Source organism: Miniopterus schreibersii, assembly GCF_964146895.1.
Source record: "Miniopterus schreibersii genome assembly, chromosome: 12".
In the NCBI taxonomy this organism is placed as follows: Eukaryota; Metazoa; Chordata; class Mammalia; order Chiroptera; family Miniopteridae; genus Miniopterus; species Miniopterus schreibersii.
In genome coordinates, this window is record NC_138112.1 from 33,366,629 (window position 1) to 33,392,043 (window position 25,415).

At 50.6% G+C, this 25,415-nt stretch overlaps 2 protein-coding genes across 2 annotated transcripts in view; both read right to left on the minus strand.

The window, feature by feature from the left end:
* Positions 1–14,070, minus strand: part of CAPN5 (calpain 5) — a 51,705-nt gene extending 37,635 nt beyond the window's left edge. Inside the window, exon 1 of the mRNA XM_081153079.1 lies at positions 13,874–14,070. The gene's annotated coding sequence lies outside the window, so the exon portion shown is untranslated. The remainder of the gene's footprint in view (positions 1–13,873) is intronic.
* Positions 1–25,415, minus strand: part of TSKU (tsukushi, small leucine rich proteoglycan) — a 167,963-nt gene that overhangs the window by 6,218 nt on the left and 136,330 nt on the right. The gene's annotated exons all lie outside the window — the stretch shown is intronic.

Sequence of the window (25,415 nt, forward strand, 5' to 3'; positions counted from 1 at the left end):
AAGGGCCCAGGGAGGGGGAGCGAGCTGGCTGAGGTCACACAGCCAGGCTGCTGGAGAATGAGGGTTCTGGCAGCCCTCCAGGCTATACAGCAGCCGGCAATGCTGGGAAGGTTTGCTCCTGGGGTGGGGTGGGGGGGTGGTGGACAGAAGGGATCTAGGGGTAGGAGAGATGAAAGCTCAGCTGGGGCCTGGGAGAACCTGGGCCACACCTGGCTGGCTAAAGGTCTGACCTAGTTCAGCCATGTCCCTGCCTCGCTCACCCCTGCCAGCCAGGCTGACCCTGGCAGACTTATGCCAGTCTCTTCTGGCCCCGGGCTTTGCCCAGGCTGCACCTCATGCTGACTACCCTCCTGCACCTTCCATTTGCCCCAGGGTCATTTCCCACTCCATCCACTGAGCCAACACCCCCTTGGGGTCACTGAGTCACCAGCCTCTGAACTTTGCTCTCTCCCTGCAGTTCCAGGCATGAGCACAGAAGGCCACAGATAAACCCGGAGTCAGGAAAGCCAGGCCTCCTCTGCCTGGACCTGAGCGAGGGGCCGGAGCACTACCTGTCTTCTCAACCGTTTTACTGTGTGTGTGAGCCGTGCACTAACAGGACAGTCGGAGCTTCCCAGCGGCCCTTCATCCTGCCCTCATCCCTCTGCCCCTGCCAATGTCACCGACCCCCTGCCATTCTCCACCTTGGGCCCAAGTTCCAGTGCTGCGAGCTCCTTCCAGCTCCCGAAAGCTGTTTACTCAGGTTCCTGCCACACGTGCATATTGGGAGAGCCCCTGGTCCCCTTAAAGGCTCAGCCCAAGGACCTCCCACCTGCCCCGGACATTGCTTCTCCTCTCCACCATCCTGGAAGCCTTGTGACAAGGCTCATTACGTTGTACCCCATCTTTGGGAGACTTGTCCGTCTCCCCAGTCCAGCCTACAAGCCTCCAGGGCAGGGCCCCTGTCCAGCTCCTCTCTGTATCCCAAGTCCAACATCAGCGGGGCATATTTAGTAAATTTGTGTTGAATGAACCAACACAGGGCATACGGGAGGAATTCCTTTAAGGATGGGAAAAACAGGCTTACAGAGTGGCAGGGACTCCCGGGGGGATCAGCTTTCCCTATCAGAGAAGCACCAGCTCTCAGGTCTCCAAAGACCAGGCCTCTCCCTCCCTCCCTCCCCCTCCTGACGGCTGGGTGCTCTGGGCTGCAGCTCTGCCTTTCTCCAGCTCCTGATGGAGACTGGGCTTTAGTTCCCCAGTGTCCCTATAAGCTGAGTGATCCAGGACAGGCCACGTGGCCTCTCTGGTCCGCACCATCCTTGTCTGGAAGGAAGAGATAATACACCAGGGCCTCTGGAAGGATCAAATGAGACACCGCCACAAGGAGTAGCATTTTGTACACTTTCATGCACTGTGCCCGGGGGATGTCAGTATCAATGTCTGGGGACATCTACAAAGTTTCCAGACTTTGTAGGCCAGGAGGGTTATAAAAATTCAGGGTTTCAGACCACAACGAACTTCAGGAACACAAGGTAAAATGAAAACTGCCATTCTAGAGGTTCCAGCAAGAGCGACACAGAGGCCTGGCCCCAGGAGTCAGATGTCCTTTGGGAGAGATGTCCCTTTCCAGGCAGAGGAAACAACTCACAAAAAGTCTCACGCAGGAAAGCACAAAGCTATGCCGACCTGCCTGGCTCAGCAGGGCCCTGGGGACCGAGCGCGGGGAACTGAGCTGGATTAGGAGGGCTTGCCAGGGAACTCAGAGGACCCAGTCTTCCAGCCGGTCAGTGAGACCCGAGTTCAAGTCCCAGCTGCACCATGTAGAGCTGGGGCAAGTCACTAACCCCTCTGAGCTGCTATCAGCCCCACCCGGTTCCAGCTCCTAAAGTGGCCAGGTAAGAAAGTGGCATCTGCTACAGGCCTGCCTTACAGGAGTGACCCTGTCCCTTGTTCTTCCCATGCGTCATGTGAAGAGGAAATGTTCATGCATTGAGGGTGCGTACAAAGTCCACAGAACATAGCGTCGTTCGCTGCTACCTCGCAGCACACACAGCTAGTTCACCTGCAGTAAATGGATCATCTGACTGTTTTATTACTGGAGGATGCTTCTGATCATTCTTTCGGAGAATATTTGTAAAATTTATTGAACTCCCTATTTGTCTTTAGGTTAAAATTTTAAAAGGATTGTGGATCATGCAAGGCAGTTTGCTTGACAGCATCTGACTTGCAGACTCAAAAATAGTTGAATTCTTAGATATATATGGTTTATGATAAAGGATCTAGACATATCAATGAATACTTAACTGTCTTAACTTTTTATTACATAGGTTTTTTTTTAAGTTTCAAGCTTCATGTGTTCATATAAATTTTAATTTAATATCAAAGAGCCCAAAATTAAATTTTTAGATTTAGCCCTTATGTGTAAAATTGATATTCCACACTAAAGAGTTTTAATGATGATCCTGCAGAATCTGATACTTGTAATGTTAAGAATTGAAAATAAAGTAGACGATCCTTTGCTGAATTATGCATTCTTTTACCAGTCTCTCTTTTTTTTTAAATCCTCACCCAAGGATATTTTTCCCATTGCTTTTCAGAGAGAGTGGAAGTAAGAGAGAGAGAGAGAAACCGGCTAGGGCTACCAGTCTCTTTTAATACAGCCTTTAAAACAGGAATTCTCAAGAAATATTGCTGTTGTTGTTTTGAGGATAATATTTCTAAATCTCATTCAGGAAGAGAGTATTATAAAGAAGATCTGAAGTTCACACCAAAGCTCAAGAAAACGCTCATTGGAAATGCTGATTAATTATACTCACAGAGGGCCCAGCATTTAAGAAAATGCTAAAATTAGTTAAATGAATGAGAAGCCAGTAAGAGAAAGATGGGGAAGCCCAGGTGACCAGGCTTCTAGTAAGAAGGAAAGAAACAAAAGAATAGCAGCCAAGGAAAACGGAAAGCTGTAGCAAAGTGTCACAGAAAAAGCCAGCTGGAGAGGCCAGAGTGCAGACAGAGGCTGTGTTGGGAGAACCGAAGGGGATACTCAACATTGTCATAAGGAGCGGAAAGCAATCGGAGAAAGCAACGTAAAGGCCTTGTCAACATGCAGATTTCAAAATACCCTTCAAGAGAATCTAAAGAATGCGGTGCATAAGGCATGTTTTATTTGCCCTTTCAGAGGAAATCAATATCTATGCAAATCTTTAAAAATGAAATGAAGGCTCCTAGTGACTCAGAACTGGTGCCTCATCTGCTGTATTCTAGATGGTAAGCTCTCTGGGGCCTTATGTCTGTCTTACTCTTCCTAGACTGGGAAATGCAGTGGGCTTTCAATAAACACTTGCTGAATTATTTATGAGTGAAGTATCTCTAAGACCAATTTTTATCTAAGCATGTTTCAGTAACTTTCCTATCACAGGCCCTAGGTTCAGCAGGGAGAAAAAGTATATGGAGAGGCCACAAAATCATCATCTGAAGGATGACACTGGTAGTTAAGTTTAAGAAATTAACCAGATATTGTTCACATATTTGATAAATGAAGAGAATTCTAAATCGTAAAAGGAAAAAAATCTTTCCTGCGGTAGGACGGTGTACTTCTGATGTTTGTGGACGTTTTTATTTTTATAAACAAAATTTGATGCTCAAAGACCCCCGTAACAATACTAAGTCTTGCCCTGGCTGGTTTAGCTCAATGGTTAGAGAGTTGGCCAAAGGTTCTCGGGTTCGATTTTCGGTCAAGGGCATGGGTTGCAGGTTCTATTCCCGGCCCCAATCAGGGCATGTGGGGGAGGCAACCAACCAATGTGTCTCTCTTACATCGATGTTTCTCTCTCTCTCCCCTCCTCCCTCACTTTCACTCTCTCTAAAAATCAACAGAAAAAATATCCTCAGGTGAGGATTAAAAAATATATATATTAATATATATATTAAGCTTCAATTAACCAGAAATTTATGGATAACCATTCCCTGAATTTTTGTTTAACTCAGTTTCCCCTCTATTCTGTTTCTAGCATGCGATCTGCCTGCTGTGTTAAAGAAACAAGTTTAATCTCCTGTCCCATGAAGTAATTTGTTTAATATTTTAACTAATAAAAAAATATTATTTTAATATTTGCTTTTGAAATTTTTATTGTAGTTACATTCTTAAAAACATTTTCTTAAAGAATTAGACATTGTGTTATTAAATAAATAGGATCTGTAATTTCTTTGTGAAGAATGTTTTGAAGTATTTAGTTTAAATGACCTCTGGCACATAATATCTTAAGAAAACACGTTTTGTTATACCATATAGCATATTTTTTACTCTTATTTTATTATTAAAATTTTTAATCAGCACACGCACACACAAATCTGTGGCTTGTTAGCTGGATCCCAACTTCCAGGCTCGGTATCACACCAGGGCTTCCCACAGCAGGGCCCTGGGTTAATACTATTACCATTTTAGGGCCTACTCACATGTGGCAATAAACATGTCAGTTGGAAAGTTGTTCCCTGGGCCATCTCTCTCTCAAGGAGAACTCAGTGTGGTCCAGCAGGCCGTTAATCCCTCACAGCCTTTGCCTGCCTACTCTAACAAGGGAGAAGCCGGCCTCAGGCTCAGAGCCGCAGCACCTGAAGGATTTGTCTATTTTTTTCCCTTGATTTTTAAGATTTTTCCAGTTACCCTGTAGTTATGGAGAGTAATTTTGACTTTCCATTTACAGTAGACACACAGTTTTCTTTAAGAAATAGGGAAAAAGGAAGTTGATTTTTAAAAAACTATTAAGTTCTTATTGGTGTAGGAAGGAACCTTAGCATTACAGCAAGTGTCAGGGGGCTGTGTGGCAGGGGCAAGTCACTTGACTTCTCTGAGCCTTGGGGCTCTCCTCTAAGAGGTGGGATAATGGAAACAGCACACAGATGGCCATGAGTAGCCAAGACCATTTGAAGAATAGCTGGAGGACTCACACTAACAGTTAACAAGACCTACCACCAAGCTCTGGTAACTGACACAGGGTGGGATTGGTGCAGGGTAGAGGAACAGACCAACGCAACAGAACAGAAAGCCCAGACAGAGGCCACAAGTAGACGGACGCCTGACTTATGACAAAGGTGACACAGACGGTCTTTTCAATGAATGGGGCTGGGTCAATTGGCTATCCGTATGGAAAAAGCTGCACCTTGACCCCTACCTACCACTATACACAAAAACAATTCCACATAGAATGCGAATCCAACTGAAAAGTAAAGCAATAAAGCTTTTTGAAGAAAAAAAAGAGAGAGCATGTTCAAATGGCGAATAAATGGAAAGAAAATGTGCCTGACTTCACTAATCATCAAGGAAATAAATGCACATTAAAAACACAATGAGCCCTGGCCGGGTGGCTCAGTGGGTTGGAGTGTCGTCCTGTACACCGAAAGGTTTCGGGGTCGATTCCTGGTCAGGGCTTGTACTGGAGGAAACCAATCAATGTTTCTCTCTCACATTGATGTTTCTCTCTCACTCTCTCTCCCTTCTGTTCTCTAAAATAAATAAATAAATAAATAAACATATCCTTGGGTGAGGGTTAAAAAACAACAACATGAGATACCAAGACATCCCTCACCTCTACTGGCTAAAGTGAGAGACACCACACACACACTCACACACACACACTCACACACACACTCACACACACTCCCAAGTAGATCTTCCACACTGGTGGTGAGTGTGCATTGGTGCAACCACTTTGCAGAATCGTTTGACCATATCTCCTAAAGCTGAACACACCGACTCTGTTATCCAGTGAGTCCACTCCTGAGTACATGCTGAACAGAAATGCATGCACGTGTTCACCAAAACCACGTACAAGAAGCTTATCACAGTGGTTTCGTTATAGCTGAAAATGAGAAACAACCCAATAGTGCGAGAGAAGAAAGGATAAATGCCCGTTGTAATGGAATATTACACAGTAACGAAAATGAACAAACTATTGTATGAAACTCCATGGATGGATCCCACAAGCATAATATTAAACAAGAAAAGCAAAACGACGATTCCATTTACATAAAATCAAAAAGCAGGCATGCCCCATCTATGGTGAAGAGAAGGCAGGACAGTGGCCACCTTTGGGGGTAGTGACTAAAAGGGAATGAGAGGGCTTCTGGGTGCTGTGAACGCTGCTCCTCGATCTGGGCGGTGGCTACCCGGGTGTGGTTACTGAGCTGCACACCTGTGATTTATGCACTGTTCTTTATGTTTCAATAAAACATGTGTTTTTTTTAAAGCCAATGCAGTGTCCCTGGGCAGAAAAATTGACTGAACCTGGGGACCCGATCTCACCAGTTCTGGGCCCCTCACAGCTCTAACCCCGCCAGGCTGGACACTACACACCCGGAGGGAAGGCGCCCGGGCTGGGTCAGAGCACAGGCCTGGCCTTGTCACACACAAGCCATGTGACCTTCTGCAAGTCTCCATCTCTCAGAACACTGCAGCTTTCACACTTGGAGCGCTCAAGTCCAAGAGAGGGTCCCACAAGGTGAAGGGGGCAGCCCCTCGCCCTAACCAGGCGCACACCTACTTCCAAGGTTCCCTCTGCATCTGAGAGGGGGTGCCAGCCAGCCAGGGCCTGTCCTCAGGAGACAGTCTCAGCCCTGAGGGGAAATGAGCTGAGGCAGAATGGAGGTGGGGTGGGAAGGTACACAGGACCCCAGTCAGAGGTCCTGGGGTGTCAGGAGCAAGAATCGGGCCTCGCCTGAGGTGAGGGAGAGCTGGGGAAGTGTTCTGAGCAGGGGAGGGACTTGAGATCCATCCGCTGCCATGTGGAGAATGCATCAGGAAAGGAAGAGACTAGAGCAGAAAGGCCAGAAGGCCGTGGAGCTGGCCTGGCAGGCTCACGTGTGAACGGTGAGCACACACGGTCTAGAGCTGTGCGGGTGGGAGACTCGACTCTATCTGTGGCCAGCGGTTGTGGGGGTGAAAGGGAGAAGGGAGGAAGGCCTGCTGGGGTTCCTCCTCTGTATCCCAGTTCCCCATACCCATGGCGGGTGCCAGTGTACAGCACGGGACCAGCAGAGTGGGTATCATCCAGGGGGAGCGGAGGCGCCAATGACGTCCACACCCAAAGCCTGGCAATACACTCCTCTCCCGCTGCACCCCGCTCCAGGGAACAGCCAGCCAGCCAGTACGGGGAGGGCTGAATAGCTGTCTTATAATTCAGGGGGCACAGTCAATGAACATGCACATCTTCACTGACACCCATTCGGGGCTGGTCCAGAGCTGACAAGATGGGGGTCAGGTCCAAGGCAAGAACTAAACCAGAGACTCAGCGGTCAGTGCTTGTAGGAGGAAGGCAAGTGGCCGGCAGGGTTCCAGCGGCGGGAAGAGTGGTGGTGGCTCTTCAAGATGGGTCACAGGGGAGAGCAGGCAGGGAATACACCAGGCAGAGCAACAGCCAGGAAGCCAGGGCTCGGAGCTCTGAGTGGGGAAAGCTGGCAGGACCAGCTCGGCAGGAGGCAGGGACCAGAGAGGGGGTGGAGGGCGAGACAAAGGGTCAGATACTATGAAAGAGGCTGAGGCAGTGAGCCAGGCAGGGAGGCCAGATGCCAGGGGTGGCAGGGGTGGGGGCCTGCAAAGGGCAGAGCCTCAGAGTTTGGTGACTTCCTGGTTATTTGGGCGTTTTTGCTTTTGGCAATGTATTCATTCCCTTTTAGCCCATCCTCCTCTTGCCCCAAAGCTACCGTTTCAATAACATGCTTAATGAGCATCTCTGTTCCAGGGTGGGTGTATTTGGGCCTTCCAGGACCCCACGTCCCCCACTTACTGTGTACCAACAAAGATTGGCAGGGTGAGAGAGGAGAACTTGGAGGGAGAGCTGGGTTGGGTCCCCGGGATCTGGGTTCCAGGGTCCCAACTTTGCCAGCAGAACCAGGGGCCAGGCCCAGTGAGTCAGTTCAGCCAACGCCAGGCAGGCTGGCACCGAGGCTGGGAAATCCTGTCTTTCTTCTACACTCCCCTCTCCTTATCGCTTCTGTCTGTGTCCAATCCATTCTCCACCCAGCTGCAGTAATCTTTCCAGCACATACACCAGACAAGCAGCTCCCCTGCTAGGAGACACAAAGGGCCTGGAGGGCAGGGCCAGGGGGTTGGGGTGCAGGGTCTCTCACTGGTCCTGGGGGCAGTGGTCCTGAGGCACTCACTGATGTCCCCCTGGCAGCGTTTTGAGGGAAAAATCCAGCCTCCAGGTCAGCTTGCTGTGTGGCCAGGCTGAGTCCTGAGGTCTCCGCCCCACAGCTGTTCTTCATTGGCATTTGGGTCCTACCCCAGAGTGTTGGGGGGGGGGGTGCGGAGTAAGAGGGGGTGTACCTGGAGACAAACCTCCAAAAGCACGCTCCAGTGAAGGCAGGAAAAAGCGGAGAACTTGGCCGTGTTCCTGGAGGCTGGGGTTTCCCTGGGCAGGGGGCAGCTAAAGCTCAGCTTCAAGTGGGGCGAGCAGCCCAGCTGGTGTGAGCACTGAAAGTCCTGTGTCACAGAAACCCGGGGCAGTGATCATCCTGCCGCAGGGCTCCCAGCCCATCACCACAGCCCGCTGAGGTGCTGAGGGAGGGGCAGGTGCAGCTGAGAGCCTCCAGCAGGGGCTGTTCTCAGGCCTATGGGTAGTGTGGGAGGATGGAGCTTCAGGTGACAGGTGTTGCTACTCCCCACAGGGAAAATAAGCTGACAAAATGAGACTTGATCAGGTCACTGAAGCCATCTCTGCTCCATTGTGCTGTGTGACCCCAGGCAACCTCCTACCTTCTCTGGCCTGTAGGTTCTCACCATGGAATGGTGGGTAAGGGGACACTTCTTGCTCTTTTCCAATCTGCAGGGTTTGTCACCAGGATGGCCTCTTTTCCTGCTTCTGGCATGGGCAGTCTCTGCCCCTGGCACCACCTGCTTCTAAGTCTCAAGTTTGGAAACCTAGCGAAAGGGTGCCCATTTCTCAGACTGGGGATTGCTTCCTAGGTCAAGACCCTGCACCACCTCAGAAAGAAGCTGTACTGTTCTCATTGCACAGATGAAGTCCAGAGGCTCAGAGAGGAAAAGGGAGCATTAAGGGCAGAGCCAGGACCTATTTCATGTTAAACCTCTGCTCTGCCTGGCCCATCACTCAAGCAAAGACAGTGATGTGTTCACCAGCTCCCCAGAGTCCTGTTCCTTCACTCATGCCTGCTCTGGGCCCGGACAAGGGGGGCAGCGAGGGGTCAGACAGGGCTCTGCCCTGGAGGTCAGCCTGGCAGAAGAGAGAGAGCCATCTCCGTGCCAGGTTGAGAGATCTGCTCTCAAAGGGGAGTGATTCATTCAGGTGAGGCAGGAGAGGCTGCACAGAGGAGATGGCACCTAAGCAGGATCTCAAAGTGTGTACTGCAGTTTCAGGAGATGAAAGTGGAAGGTTTGGAGAAGAACAGAATATTCTCGGAGGAAGAAACCATTTCAGCAAGGCTGGGGAGCAGGGGGCAGGGGACAGAGAAGGAAGAAGGGGCTAGCACAGAAACACTGCCATGGCCGGGTTAGGGCAGCCCCGAGAGCCCGGCTGAGGACATGGGAGTGTGCGGGGGTGTGAGCTGGGCTACTGGGCGGTTCATAAGAAGGTGGGATGGAGAGGAGGTCAGGATGCAGGCAGAGAGACTGGGCTGTAAAAAATGGCCCCTGAGAGAGAAGCAGGGCTCCACATGGCATGGCCTTGGTCGTGGAGGTGTAACGGAGGCCCCCACTGGGGCTCTTTGAAAGTTGGGCTGGGGGTTCTTCCTCGGAGGTTCCAGGAGGCTCACTACCTGCTAGGATGGCAGCCATGTCTCCGAGAAAGGGTGTACTGGCAGAGCTTCCAGGCTCTGGGCCCTGCTCTGCGTCATGTCTTCTTCCTGCCCATGGTGGCCCTGAATGCCAATGCCTCCTCCCCGTGCATGCCCAGGCAGATGATGAAGATGTCCCATCCACATCCTCCCCCTCAGATGGGGACACTGAGGCCCAGGATGAGGCAAAACAGTAACCTTTATGCATCAGATTTCTCATCTGTAAAATCAAGGTCTTGTCCCCTCTACTTGCCCAGCCTGCCCCCCTTGCTCCCCTCACATGCATCCATCCAGGCAGAACTTAGCTTCCATCAGCCTTCAATCTACAGAACGGGGCTCCTGGCCAGCCAGCCCTCACAGGGGGATGGTGGGGCTCAAGCAATCTCCCCTGCACAGCACTGGGTTTATTGAATGAACGTCTGAAATGAGCTGCGCTCCACTCTCAAAGGCCTAACATACTGTCAAATATAAGATTGGGTCTGGTCACTGGGGCAGCCCATGGGCACATTCCTCTCTTCCAAATATCCCTGAGCTCTGGCTACCATGGTCTCAGGCTGGGCTCTGGAGCCAGAGGTGCAGCAGGCCCAGGCCCTGCCCACACAGCTCCCAGGCTGGGGGACACAGACACTGAGAGTGGCCTCATGGGGGAAGAAGCCAGCAGCTGTGGGCCCCTAGGAAGGGGTCCCTGAGGAAGGAGCTTGTAATGACACTGCAGTTGGTTCCTGTGGGAGGCAGAATAACAGTCCCCAAAGATATTAACATCCTAATCCCTGGAACAGTGAATGTTACCTTATATGGCAAAAGGGACTTTGCAGATGTCATTAAGGATTTTGGAGATGGTGAGCTAATCCTGGATTATCCAGGTGGGCCTCAGTGTAGTCACAAGTGTTCTTATAAGAAGACTTGTGTTCTTGACTCCGCAAGAGGGAAGTAGAGGAAGTTGGGAAGACGAGGTCACAGGACTGCCAGCAGCCACCAGAAGCTGGAAGAGGCAAGGAACAGAGTCTCCCCCGGAGCCTCCAGAAGGAATCAGCCTGCAGACACCTTGATTTTAGCCCCATAAGACTCATTTTAGACTTCTGAGCTCCCAAACTGTAAGAGAATTAATGTGTGTGGCTTTAAATCACTCAGCCTGTGTTAATGTGTCAGCGCAGCACGAGAGAACCACGCTGTCTGCGAGGGAGCGCGGCGGGTCTGCGGCCTCACGCCTCTCTCCTGCTCAAGGCAGTGAGCGAGTGAGTGAGGACCAAGTTATTACACCTCGAATCGCTCCGTGTAAAACAAAGGCACCCCAAACTTCCGTGTCTTAGTTGCTATTATTAGTTACAAACCAGTTGGGTCTGCCACCTCACCTGACTGGCAGAAGTTACACGGGAGGGTGGAGGGACATGACAACTGGGGCAGGGGCAGACAGAGCAGGCTAGCAGCTCTCTGCCTTTCATCCCCCAGGCCTCAAGATCCCGTGGCCATCACTGGGCACACCCTGATACCCCGACAGTGATGGTCACCTGGGTACCAATGGTGAATTTGTCTGTTCTGGCCACCAGCCCCTCTTCCAGCAACTGACCACATGCCCCAACGTGCCAGAAAACCACAGGCCATGCCCACGGGCCACCACAGCCTCAGCCACCAGCACCCTTGCACTTCTTCCCCGGTAAAGTTAAGCCCAGAAACACATCCCTGAACAATTAGAATGGGAAACAGTAACTCGGGTCACTGCAATAAGCAAATGCTCACACTCCACAACTTCCCAGGTCTAAGCCTGAGGCTGGCTCCCTAAAACATCCTGGATTAAAACTCCAATGGGACTTGGTCCATTTTGCCTTTAGTGAGCAGGGAAAGGCAAGACCTGAGGCCAAAGGGAAATTGGCAGCTTGGCCTGAACTGAAGCAAGACAAGCCCAGGGTCTCACATCAAACCAGAGAGGAGGGGGGGGGGGGGCAAGGAGAGGCTGGAGGGACCACTGCCGGCCAAGGCATGTTTTGAGCAGGAAGGGTGAGGCATGAAGAAAAGAAGAGGTTTCTGGAGGGGTCTGAGGAGTAGGGGAGTGGGGAGGGGACTCTAAAGGCACTCACAACACTTGAGGAAATAGGGGCAGAGAAAGGCAGGGGGCCAGGTGAGCAGACCAGGTAGGCGGCGTCATGCAGAGAGGCTTCCCTGTGCTCACTGGGGGCCCTGGAGGGCTCCTGTGCAGGGACCAGAGCTTTAGGGCTGTCCTGAAAGCCCAAAGGAAAAGCAGAGGCTGAAGCAGCCAGAACAGCACTGGCCTGGGAGCAATGCCAGGATGCCACCCCAAAAGCCCGCAGCCTCTCCCAACCACAGTGTGCAACCCCTACCTTGTCCACATCTCCCAGACCTACTCCACCCCCAGTGGTGGCCCCATCTCAATCAAACAGGGCTCCCCCATCCACCCCTCCCCAAGCTGGTGCCATGTGCAGTCCCTCAGCAACCCCAATTCACCCCAACCTCTGTCTTGGAACCCCTATCAGATTCCCACCAGTGGAGAGATGGAGAGGTGGGGAGCTAGGGAGCTCTAGCCTCCTCCTCACTGCCCTTCATAGCGACCCACTCACTACAGCAGCTAAAGATGACCTTTCTCAGACACACATTTGTCTATTTAATGGCCTGCCCCACAGACTATCATTCAGTTTTACATTTCCAGGCCTTTACCCATCTGCTCCCTGGTCCTACAGGACCCTGCCCTCTTTTCTGCATGAACTTTTCATCCCTGGAGACCTAGCACTCATGTATCTGAAGTGAAATCTCCCCCAGCACACAGGCAGGGACTGGTCTTCCAGCCTTGGCTCCCAGAAAGGGATGTAACCCTAGGTAAGGGCTTATCTGTTGACCCATCTGCCTCACCAGTCAGTAGAGCTGCTCCTCAGGGCATAACCCTGCCTGAGCACCTTTGTCCTGGCACCCAGCTCCAGCCCAGCCTGAAGCAACAGCAGCTGGGTCCACCCTATCCCACTTGGTCCCTCAGCCAGGTAGAGCAGCCAGGCCTCCCACCACTACTCCAGGACTTTGGGCACTGGAGCAAGGACCAGGCGCAAAGACTCTGGTGAGGGTGGGGGTGTTAATTTTGCAGCTGAACACAGTGTTTCCCCAGGAGGCCTCACACTCAAAGCTAGGCTTAACTCCATCCTCAAATCCCTCTCTTCCAGGAAGTCTACTCACATTTCTCCATCCCTACTATCCCAGGAGTAGTTGCCCCTGGCACTTCTCTCTTCATGGCAGGTGCAGGGAGAAGATTCTGGCTTGAGAGCCAGGTGACCCAGGTTCAAATTCTGGCTCAGCACCTCTGAGAGTAGCTCACTTCACCCCTTTGTGCCCTCTCTCCTCATTCCAATGGGGTGAGGTGTGGAGGGGGAGGAATTCCACCACATGAAAGGAAGCCTGGAGAGAACTTGGCACCTGCTAACCCTACTTTACCTCTGGACCACAGGTGGGTCTCTCCAGACCCCCAACTCGGAAAGGCCCAGGGGGGATCAGAGAAGCCCAGGATCCACTCTCCCCCAGATCTCCCCGCCCCCTCCCCCCGCCCCTCACACCACACCCAAGCCCAGCAGCCTAAGAAAAAGGCCCCAGTTCAATAAATAGAGGAGGGTCAGGAAGAGGCCCCCTGTCCCAAGCCTGCCGGGACGGGGCATGGCAGGGAGGGAGGGCACCCAGGAGGGGCTGTGGAACTGATGGGTGGAGGGCTGGAAAGGGAAAAAGAAAGGGAAATTGTGAGGAAGAGATGACCAAACCCCCGGGGTTCAACCCCAGAGCCTCTGAACTAGGAAACCTGCTCCGGAAGTCCGGGAGGTGGGGGTTAGGTGGGGCCTGGGAGGCCCCCAGCTGTGGGGTGGAGGGTTGGGTGGGGACGAACCCCGGCCTCTCCCCCCCGCCCCCCAGTCGATCCTCCAGGCTCCCATCCCCCGGGGCTGAAAGCCAGCGCTCACCCTCTACCTCCCTGGGCGTGCAGTATGTGCACCCCCCCACACCGATCGGGGCTCACGGGGCACGCACTGGCCAGCGCTGCACCCACCCACCCACACACACCCCAGAAACACACAGGAACACGCGCGCTCGCACACGCCTCCCTCCGCGCAGCGCCTCCTACCTGCAGCGCCGCCGCTGGTCGAGCGGGGCTCAGATGCAGGCGCCGCGCGGGCGCTGGGGCCGAGGCTGGACGCGCCCCGGGCAGCGGCGTCCGGCTCCGGCCGGGATCAGCTGGGGCTGGCCTGAGGCAGGGGCTCGAGCTGGGACTCCCCGCCTGCTGCCCACCCCGCCCTGCCCCACGGCCTCCGCCCATTTGGGGACAGAGGCGTGGTCTCCAGTGGGGCGGGAGGACCCGGGTTGCTGCGCATGCGAACTGGCTCCGCGCCGTGGGGCTAACCCGCCCTGAGCTGGCTGCGGAGTTCCGGCCGGGGCGTCGAAAGGGGTTCGGGGCGTGCGGCTCCGTCTAACCCCTCTGGGCTCGATCGGGTCCCCGTTCTTCCGTCCTCCCGTCCATCCTCGCTCTGTCTGCTGTGGGATACCCTCGGGAGCCCCCCAGGGCCGCGCCCGGGTCGGCAGGTGCCCGAGGATTTCGTGCCAGCCAGGCGGAAGGCATGGGCACGCATCTTGTACTGTGAGCTCGGCGAGGACCCGGCAGGGGCTGGGGAAAGACGGACTTGAAGAGGAGGGCGCCCGGCCCTCCCCACCTCCATGTGCATATCCGTCCGCAGGCCTGGGGTGGAGGAGGGGGTTACCCAGACCCGTGGAGGCGCTCAGAGGGACCTTGTCTGATGGGGAAAACTGGCTCCAGGCCCACACCGAGTCTTCACGGTGCTGCGATGGGCCCGCAGGAGGAGGGGCATGTTTCAGGAGTAAGACCGAGAAGGTGTGTGCATGGCCAGTTCTGGCACACAGTAGGCGCTCAGGGCTTCCTCCTCTGCTCGGGGGCCGCAGGGCAGACACGCTACGATCTGCTCACCCAAGGCCTGTATCAGCGCGCTTTCAGAGGGAGAGACTCCGGCCACTCATCTCCCCTCCGCGCTCCGGGTCTCGGGTCAGGATTCCATGCACCCCTCGGTCACTCTGACTGACCCGAGGGCCTCTTCCACCACCTCCCAGCCTCTGCCCAGGCTTCGCGGCTGTATCCGGGTGTAGCTGCAGCCTCCTCAGGAGCCTCTTACCCAGCCAGGAGCCTCTTACTCAGCCAGGGGGACTCTAAGATGTAGCCGTGGCCCCCCGCGCTCAGACCACCTTCCAAGTGTGCGCTGCTGGTTGACGCTCCACCCTGCCCCGCGCCTGTGCCCTGGGCTGCAGCCTCGCAGGCCCTGGGCCCTGCTCTCCAGCGTGCTCAGCCGCCCCGCTCCCGGACCCTGTTGCTGCTGACCTGCCCCTGTCTGGAACGCTGTTCTTTCCCTCTCCACACCCCTGTCCTGCTACCGGGCCTCAGCTCTCACGCCGTGTCTCCACCTCGAGCCCCACTACACCACCTTCAGCATTCCCACCTGGTGGTTGTGTCTCTTCCGGGGCCCTAAACTTATGCTGCCTCTGGGAGTTGGTGGCAGAGTCTCCTGGAGGGCCAGGCTGAGGCTCATTCTGGGGAAGACGGTGCTGGGAGAAGCCAGACAGCTCTGGGCTCCAGTCCTCACTCTGCCGGTGACTGGCTGTGTAATCCTGGCAAGTCCTCTGTCCTTTCCAAGTCTGGTTTTCCTGTCTGTAAAATGGGCTTCTAGCAGAAGTGTGATGGTCAGGTACAGGCAAGTCACGGGGCCCAGGAAGACCCCATCATGTAGGGTGTTGGGCAGCATTGCCTCTGTGCTGAGCAACTCCCATGTGTTCAAAGCTGAGCTGGGGTCATGTCGGAGAAAATATGTGTGACTCAGCCTGCAACCTCAGCCCCTTTTGTATTTCAGTGTTGGAGCCTCAAGAGGGTTGTCATGTGGTGGTTGCAAGCATGGACTCTGGACTCATTGCCTGGGCTCATATTAGCTATGTGGCCTTGGGCAAGTGACCCAGCATCTCTGTGCGGCAGTCACCTCACCTGTACAATCAGTATTACAGCACCACACCATGGGGGCATTGTGGGGATTAAATGGACCAATCATATAAAGCCCTGGAGTGCTCCCTGGTTGTGACTAAATGCTCAGCATGGCTATTTCCATCTAGCCCAACCCCCCCACTTTGTGAAGACACCAGGTCCCCAGAAGCAGAGACATGTACATGTGGCTAGTTAGATGGCCAGGCACCCCAGAATGTTAGAACTGGAAGGTTCAACCCAGAGCCCATCTCTGGCAGATGAGGGAAGGAGCCTAGAAAGATTCAGTGACCTGTCCATGGCACCCAGCCTGGTGGAGTGGGGAAGGCATTGGCCGGGCCATTGCTGTGGGGGAAGGGGGCGGTTTCCAGACAAGTCTGGGAGAGCATGGCCCCCTGACAAGTGTGGGGAAGGGGTGGGGCTCCTGTGAAGCTCTGGCCCCAGGACCCTGCTGGTTGTTTTCTTAAATGAGTCATCTAATGGTGCCATCAAGTGTAGGTGTTTTTTCCACCCTCTGCAGGAGCCCGGTTTTGTAGATAACAGAACTGAGCCCCAGGGAGGTGCCCCAGGATCCATACCTGCCCTGTCTGACTCCACATTGTGCCCTTCCCTCTCCTCTCCCACAGGGAAAAGATGCTTCTATGGACTCTGACTGGCTGTCCAACCTCTGCTTGCATTTCCCTGTAACTGGGAGCTCATTGCCTCACAGGGCAGCCCTTTCCACTCCAGGTGGGACAGCCTTTTTTCACCCGTAGCTGATCTACCTCCCTTTCCTGGTTCTGCAGGAGACAGAATCTTCTCTGCTCCGGGCCAGAAAAAGCCTGTCTCCACTGCTTCTGTATGCAACTGGGTTGCCCATGGAAACTCTTATAATAATAATTTCTTTTAAAACCCCAGCAGATCTCATTGCCTACCTTTTGTTTGAGAGCCCTAAAGGAAGCCCCTTGGCAGGGGAGTAGCTCAAGATGGAGGCTTCTAAGGCCCTGCGTCTTGGGGTGGGATATTCAAGCGACCACATTAACCAGTCCCCCCACTCCCATCTAGAGGAGCCCAGTCAGACACAGAACTTTCAGGTTGGGAGCGGTTGCTAATGGTATTCTCCTGAGAGCTCAGAAATGAGAGTCACATTGCACTCCTGAGCTTTCTAACTTTTACACGTCTGTAAGTGTAGCTCTTTTTTAAATTTTTATTTATTGATTTTAAAGAGAGGAGAAAGGGCAGAGAGAGAGAGAGAGAGAGAGAGAGAGAAACATCGATCTGTTGTTCTACCTCTCCATGCACTCACCAGTTGATTCTTGTATGTGCCCTGACCAGGGATCAAACCGGCAACCTTGGCATATCAGGATGATGCTCTAACCAACTGAGCTACCGGGCCAGGGTTCTATCTCTTTTTGTTTTTAATTTGGTTTTTGCTGTGATCATTAATAATTTAGAGGACCTCCTTGTATGCTGTTAACTTTTGGAGTTTCCTCTTCTGAACTTGGATGTTGCCTCCTTTGCTCACTTTTCTGCTGGGCTTTGGTTCATCTTTTCTGGATGTTGAGCCCTGGTCGTTTGCTTTAGAATATGTAAATGTCTCTCCCGCTATCAGCCTCCATCACTTTTGTTCTTCACTGAATAGAAATCTTTAAGCTTGTTACATTCAAATTCAAACTTTTAAAAATCTTGTTATTCATCAGTGTGAAGTTTGTTTGAAAAGTCCTTCCTTACCCCTAGGTCACAAAGATATTCTCCTGTATTTTCTTCTGTTATTTTTATAGCTGTACATTTCAAATTTAGGGCTCTAGCCCCGAGAGAGTTCATTCTTAAATGCAGCATTAGGTAAAGACCCAGCAGACTGACCATAGGGTGAGGCACACCATCAGCAACGTATCTACATGGGTGCTGCACGTCCGGTCCCCACCGGCACAGGCTGCCTCTGAACCTTCTCCTCTTTATCAGTCTGTTCCAGCATGAGCACCACACTGTTTGGATCACCACAGCTTTGTGGTCACATACAGTAAGGCAAATGTCACCTCTCTTCATTTTTAAGAGTGACTTAGCTATTTGCTTACATTTTATAATAAGCTTATTAAGTTCCTAAAAAATTTTTTTAAAAAATCCAAATGGAATTTTGATTAGGGCTGCACTAAATTTAAAGATTAATTTGGGAAGAATTGACATCTTTATAACATTATGTAGTTCCATACAAGAACACAAACTATCTTTCTATTCAGGTAATTGTCTATGCCCTTTATAGAGTATAATTTTTTTCTCCATGGAGGCCTTGGACATTCACTTAATTTCTAGATACTTTATAATTTTTGTTGCTATTGTAAGTGGTACTTTCTCCCAACTTTTTATGTTTTTTAATGTCAAACCGAGAGAAAAGTAGAAAGAATGACGAATACTCCTTTTACTTGAATTCAATACCAGTTCTTAATATTGGTGAATTCTCTCTTTCATGAACATTCACACATACACACTTTTTTCCTGAACCACTAGAAAATAAGTTCCAGCCATCATACAGAAACGTCCCACCTTTTATGAAAATGACATTTTCCAGTCGGTTATGCCTGGGGTAGAGAAATGCTATTGATTTTTGCATGTTGGTTTTGAATCTGGCAACCTTGTTATTAAGAGCTGCTGGCATTTTTTAAAAAAGCACAACCACAATTAGAATCACATTTTATATCATGAACTTCTATCTTTACTATGCGTGATTCACTCAAAATTTCTATTTTGTTCTCTTTAAATTTTTTAAATGTGGGTTTCAGACTCCGAATTGATTTCACGACCCACTTATGAGTCTCAGTTCATGATTTCAAAGTGGCTGCTCCAGGCTAGGTTGGGGACCCCTCCCCTGTGGCCCCACAGCACGGGCTGTGATGAGACTGCAGTGTCATTCCTGGGACAGGTGAATGCAGCTGTACCTGATTAAATTCAGGGGTTTAGGGGCAGACAAACACGGTCCCCTCCCCAGGGCTGGATGCTGAGCTGACTTTAGGCCTGGCCTCCGCGCTCTGCCACCGACCTGCTGTGTGATGCTGGGCTGGCCGCTGCTCCTCTCTGAACCCGCTTGCACATTCACTGGGGCTGGGGGTAAGGAGGGCATCTCTCAGGGCTCTCCAGGCTCAGACTTCCTGTCTCTCCATAGTCATTTTTTACTCTTTTCTTCTGAGACTGAGGGACTGGGTAGGGAGGGCATTGAGGTGGGGCCTTACCTTAGCTTCATCTTGCTCCTAAGTGCCACTGAGATGGGCCAGGCTGAAGGCATGAATAATGGGGTGTGTGTGTGTGTGTGTATGGGGGTGTGTGTGTCTACATCCAAATTGCTGTCTGCCTCCTCTCTGGAGCCCAGAGACCTGACCTCTGGCCTTGTTCAGCTGCAGCCTTTGGACTCCGGATGTAGTGGACATCAGGCATGGTGGCTAGAGCAGGGCTCAGGGCCCAGGAATGGCTGGCAGGAGGCCTGTGCCCAAAAGACTTGTGTGACCTTGGACAGGTCACTCACCTACCTGAGCCTCAGTCGCCACATTTGGCCAATGGTTATAATCATAATCCCTGTTCCCTGGTTGGGGTGAGAATCCAAAGAAGTCAGGGGCTTAGAGGTGCCTTATTAACATGACATCAGTCTACATTAATTAGATGTTTAAAATAATATCTTTAAGTAATTTTTTATTATTTTCTTGTGTATCTTTTAGATTCAGTCTTAGGTGCCTTTTATTTCTATTATAAATGCTACTTTTAAAAGGTGACTTTTCCCGACTACTTGTTACTATTACATAGAAATTAAATTGAAATTTGAACATTGATTTTTTACCTGGAAAATTTAATACATTCTTTAAAATTAATTTAATCATTTATATTTAGGATGTGTGTGTGTGTGTGTGTGCTGTTTGGTATGTGTGTCTGTGTATACTAATGGTTCTCAATGAGGTGTGCTGCTCCCTAGTGGGAGGTTTGGAAATTTGTAAGGGAGTTTTTTGTTGTGCCCAATAATTAATACATCAAAATTCGTATTATTTTATCTTAAAGTAGTTTTCTTTTATTAATATTTTATATTACAATAATTATATTCATTTTTGAAAATATATGTGTGGACATATTATACTGTCTAAGAATTAATTTGTTAGAGAAAGGGGAAGTTGGATCTGACCGGGCTGCAAACCTGTAAGGTTTTGTTAGTTTTCTCTTTTTTCAAGTCATATTTTTGAATCTTTATTTTGCCTTACTGTGCTCTCAAGGCTTGGACAGTGTTGAACAGAAGTGGTGAACATCTAGTCTTTTTTCAAATCTTAAAGGAAATTCTCTCACTTTTTACGAAGATTTTCTTTAAAATCACGGATGGATGTTTAATTTTATTTTCAAAATTTTTTTCTCTTGCACCTGAAATACTCAAATTTCTCTTGATGTGATGTACCACATTGGCAGATCTTCATATATTCTGATTTTCTCATGCTAAAACCATCTTGAATTTCTGGGATAAATCCATCTAGATGCAGATGCATTATTCTTTTTACAAATTGCCACATTCCATCTCCCGTCTGCTAGTATTTCTTGTAGGATTTTGCATCTGTGTTCGAGTGAGACAGGCCCATCATTTTCCTTGGTCATGAGGTCCTGGTCAGTTACACTGGCCCGGGTAAGGTAGCTGGAAACTGAGGCTCCCAGAGCCCAGATTCACACCAACCCAGGACCCGCCGCTGGCCTCTGCGGGATACTGTGGGGGGGCACGCCCTCTGGCGGCCTCGGGGCATAACAGCCGGGCGAGCAGAGCCAGGGCCAGCCCGGGGAGCCAGGCGACACCGGGTACCAGGGCTGCACAGGCCTTGCCTTCACTGGGCCTGGTAAGGACAGCAGCCCAAGATGAAGTGACCAGGACCCACAGTGATGCAGCAGGCCTATAACTGTGCGTTCTGACGTTCCAGAGCTGTTAAATTCTTGAACCATAATCTCTTTATAACGTGGGGCATAATCCACCTGCCTGTCAAGTGGGAAGCTGTCAAAGCACAGAACTCAGACTTTCTGGATGATATGGAGGTGTTCTTTCCTGGACTCTTGTTTTTTCCTGTTTGTTTGTTTTTTAATCCTCCTGAGGATATGGTTTTACTGATTTTTAGAGAGAGGAAGGGAGAGAGGGAGAGGGAGAGGGAGAGAGAAACATAGATGTGAGAGAGAAACATCAATAGGTTCCTCCCGTATGCGCCCCAACAGGGGATTGAACCCATAACTGGGTATGTGCCCTAACTGGGAATCGAACCAGCAACCTTTTGGTGTACAGGATACTCTGATCATGAGTCACCCGGCCAGGGAGTGTTTTCTTGTCTGTTGCAAGCACTTGAGAAACGGCAGCTAGGGAAAAGGGAATTCAAGGCTATTGACTCTGTTGTCCAGAATGAGAACCCACGTCAGGGAGTGCATTTGAAGTTAACACATCTGTTCATTAATTTTTGTCCTTTATTATTGTTCATTTACTCAACAAATATTCATTACACACTGCGATAGGCAGAATAATGGCCTCCAAAAGATATCCACGCCATAATCCCTCGAATTTATGAACATGTTAGGTTACCTGCGAAAGGGAAATTAAGGGAAATTCATTATAGATGAATAAAGGTTGCTGATCAGCTGACCTTAAGGAAGATAATTCTGGATTATCTTGGTGGGCTCCCTGTGCTCACAAGGGTCCTTCAAAGTATGGCTCCATTCAGCTAATGTGTGAGCTGGGAGCTGCTCAGCAGGGATGGTGGCTTTGCTCTCCTTGTGCTCTTTCTTCCTGGGCTGCTTCATGACCTGATGGTCTCAGAGTCCAGATGATGAAGGTGGAGGCTGCAAGACCCCTTGAGTCCTGGGCTTCAGAACTTGCATCATGTCACGTCCACCACATTCTGTTGGTCAAAGCAAGTCACAAGACCAGCCCAGATGCAAAAGGTGAGGAGGAGCTCCAAAAACTTGTGGCCATTTGTAACCTACCCCATGGGTTTTGAGGAGGCAAGTTGTCCCAGCAGGCAAGGAGGGGTGTGGAGAGGGAGAGGGCACTCTGGGCAGAGGCACATAGGTCTGTCTGGGACTAAACAGGACACGTCTGGGATACGTTCCAGGTTTAATGTGGTTGGAGGGGGAAATATTGGGAGTTGAAGGTGCAAAGATAGTTTAGAGGTACCCTGACAAGAGCCTTGAATGCCATACCTGGATTTTTAACTTAATCCTTTGAAAGTTTTGACAACATACCTGTTTTCAAGAGTCCATTATAACAGGTGATATAGATGCTGGAGAGGCCAAGACTGGAAGCAGGGGACCCAAAACAGGTGGCACAGTATCCATGGTAGAGAGGCAAGGCCCTGGCCTGCACAGGGCAGGGGCTGTCAGAGTGGCAGGGATGGTGCCCTTGAAACTCGGTTACTTACTGGGTATTCTGTGGGAATGCTCACCGCTCCTTCCTACTAATTTAGAGGGGCCAGGGGAGAGAGTGAGGGATGAGTGAGGAGGGGCCCTGGCCGGCTCGGCTCGGTGGTTAGAGCGCCGGCCTGTGGACTGAAAGGTCCCTGGTTCAGTTGTGGCCAAGGGCACGTATCTCGGTTGCAGGCTCGATATCTGGCCTGGTTGGGGCGTGTGGGGGAGGCAACCAATCAGTGTGTCCCTCACATCGATGTTTTTCTCCCTCTCCCTCTCCCTCTCCCTCTCCCTCTCCCTCTCCCTCTCCCTCTCCCTCTCCCTCTCCCTCTCCCTCTCCCTCTCCCTCTCCCTCCCCCTCTCCCTCTCCCCCCCTCTCTGAAAAGCAATGGAAAAAATATCCTCGGGTGAGGACTGAAAAAAACCAAAAAAAATGAGAAGGGAAGCGAGTGGTGGCAGGATGAAGGACAGAGGATGGAAGCACCAATTAATTTGGGCAAGGGCCAGGGCACAGCCCCAGGGAGGGACCTGACCATACTCCTCCCAACCAACAGCTCCTGTGGCACTCATGGCTGAGACGCCAAGCTTGGCAGGGCAGGCAGGTTAGCCGAATGACTTGTGTGAGCTCCTATTTGTCAAGCCCCCTAAAAACTCATCTTTTCTCCTTAGCAGAAATGTCTTTTGGGAATTTTAGGGGTGAGCTGAAGTGGGAAGAAAGTTAAATGGGGGTAAGTTTATTGGAGTAAAATGAACAGACTTTAAGACAGGCAGCTCTGACCTCTCTAGGAAGGTTTGGGAACGGCCTGAGGCACCCTGTGAGATGGGTAGTGGCTGGGTGTGGCAGGGTAGCTTCAGAAAGGTGTGCACTGTTGAGAGATGGAAATCAGGGATGGAACGAAAGCAATCCTAACTCCTTTCAGCCCTCCCCTTTACAATGGGTGGTGTTTTAACCTAATGTATAAAGTGTCTTGGTCTGGTCCAGGGCTTACTCTACCACACCCTAGTCTGAAAAACTGGGGTAGGATAACTCAGGAACCTGCCCCCACTCCAAGATAAACAGGTACTGTGGGCACAGGCCAGCACCTGACGACCAGGAATGGGTGGAGAGTTGGATTGTCCCTTGTTCCAGATGGAACTGGTCAGTGGGAGAGGGATCTAGAAATGGGGTTGACTCCTCAGGTTTGTCCAGAAGTTTTGAGGTACCCTTGGCAGGCCAAGAGCAGGCACGCCTACTCTTACAGGAACACTCCTATTCAGAAAACCCATTCTAATTAGATTCATACTATGCCATGGTGCTAACCCTTAAGACAAGCCTACATTTTACTGATGTAGAATCCAACATTTAAAGTAAAGTGACTTGGCCATAATCACAGTTTTTTAGGGGAAGGCCAGCAGCCCAAGCCAGGTCTTTAGACACCAACAAGGACATAAAGTATGTAGCAGCACCCTGTCAGGACTAACACTAATGGGCTGCAGCTAGGAGCTTGGGTCAAGGTTACTGCCCTCCACCCCCATGCCACATGAAGGACCCAGCCGACAGCCACATTTGTGTCCAGCCCAACCCTGCCATCCACAGACCGGAGGAGCTAGAACTCAGGTCTCACTCCAAGCATCCTTTCCAAGTGACTAGTGATTTTCTTCGGTTGGAGGTGCCCTTGTCCTTCAAAATTCCTCTACCTAACCCTTAAATGATTGGTTTCCAGGACTCAGTCTGAGACCCTCTTCTTTTCTTCCATGATCTCATCCACCCTCATAGCTTCAAATATTATGTAAGCTTTCTCAGGTTTATATATTCAGCCCAGATCTCTCAGCTGAGCTCCAGATCCATAGTTTTTATCCTTAAACTCCACCCGGATACAGTGAGTCCTCACTTAACAGCATCAAAATCTTCTTAGAAACTGCAAATTTAAGTGAAACAGTAACGAAATCCATTCTACCATAGACTAGTTGATAGAGAGTTAAGTTCCTACGGCATATTTCTGGTTACAAAAACATCACCAACATCTAAGTAAAGGCCTCAAATACTTCTAACATTAAACATTGAAATAAGTGTGAGCTGTACACACATCTAGGGAAGATAATTCTTTTCCAACCAGCTTATTCCAGTGCAGGGTCATGGTGGCCAGAGCCTCTCCTGGCAGCTCAGGGTGCAAGGCAGGAACCAGCCCTGTACAGGACGCCCTTCCATCGAAGGGCCACCCACACCCACTCAGACTGGGACAACACAGGCACACTAGTTAATCTCACATGCTCATCTTTGGGATGTGGGTGTGCACAGATGTAGATGGGAACAAAACCAACTCCACCTCTGTGTCCTAGACTTCAATTCATTTCTAAGTTTCATTTTGTGACCTTTGACCAACCCCACTGTCCTTAGCCAGCATATCAAAGCCTTCTGGTTGATGATTATCTGCATTCCTTAAAATGTAGCCATAGTTTTGTTAGTAACTAATGCTTGGAATGGCATGAAAACTGAGATACATATCAAACCAGTGATAGTATCAATTTTAAAGTCATCTATCTCAAGATCACCAGGAGGTATGACCTGAATTATACAAAAAAAAGTACTATGACAGGGCCCTGGGGCAGAGAATCATCCTTGCAGAACTGCTGGGTTGTCTGTCCTCTCTGACCCTACATTCTCATAAGTAAATGACCTCCTAATAAATCTGTTATGTTCTGTGGAGTTGCCTGCTTTGTTTGCTGGTCTGAAGAACCCTACTCATCATTGTGGCCATTACACCTTTGTACTGGCAAATAAGTACTGTCTCAGTTCTCGCAAAGTTACATGTCAAAGTGAAAATTCTCTAGATTTAGGTTGATTTGTCCAGTGACTTCTTTCATCCCATTCCAAGACTACAGGTCCTTTAAAAGAAGCACTGCAACCACCCTCTTTAACCCGGACAATTGCTCTTGGACTTGAAATTCTATGAACTTGAGATACTTTTACTTGTCTGATTTTATCCCTTGTCTTATATCCCATAGTCTCCGATTATCTATTTCCAATAGACTCAATGAACCTTTTTTTTTTTTTAAACTCAGTGTCTCCACAAGAACCTGCCCACAGCTCCCACAGCTATCTTTGCTCCCTCTCGGACCTACAGATTTCACATTAAGGGCAAATAATGTTGAACCTCCTATTGCACACACAGTGCCACTCTCCTGGGAAGATGCATCTAACATGAATCACTTTATAGTTTCTCACCTGGGCCTTCTGACTGCTGAATACTCCAGACCTGGGACTAAGCCACATTCACAT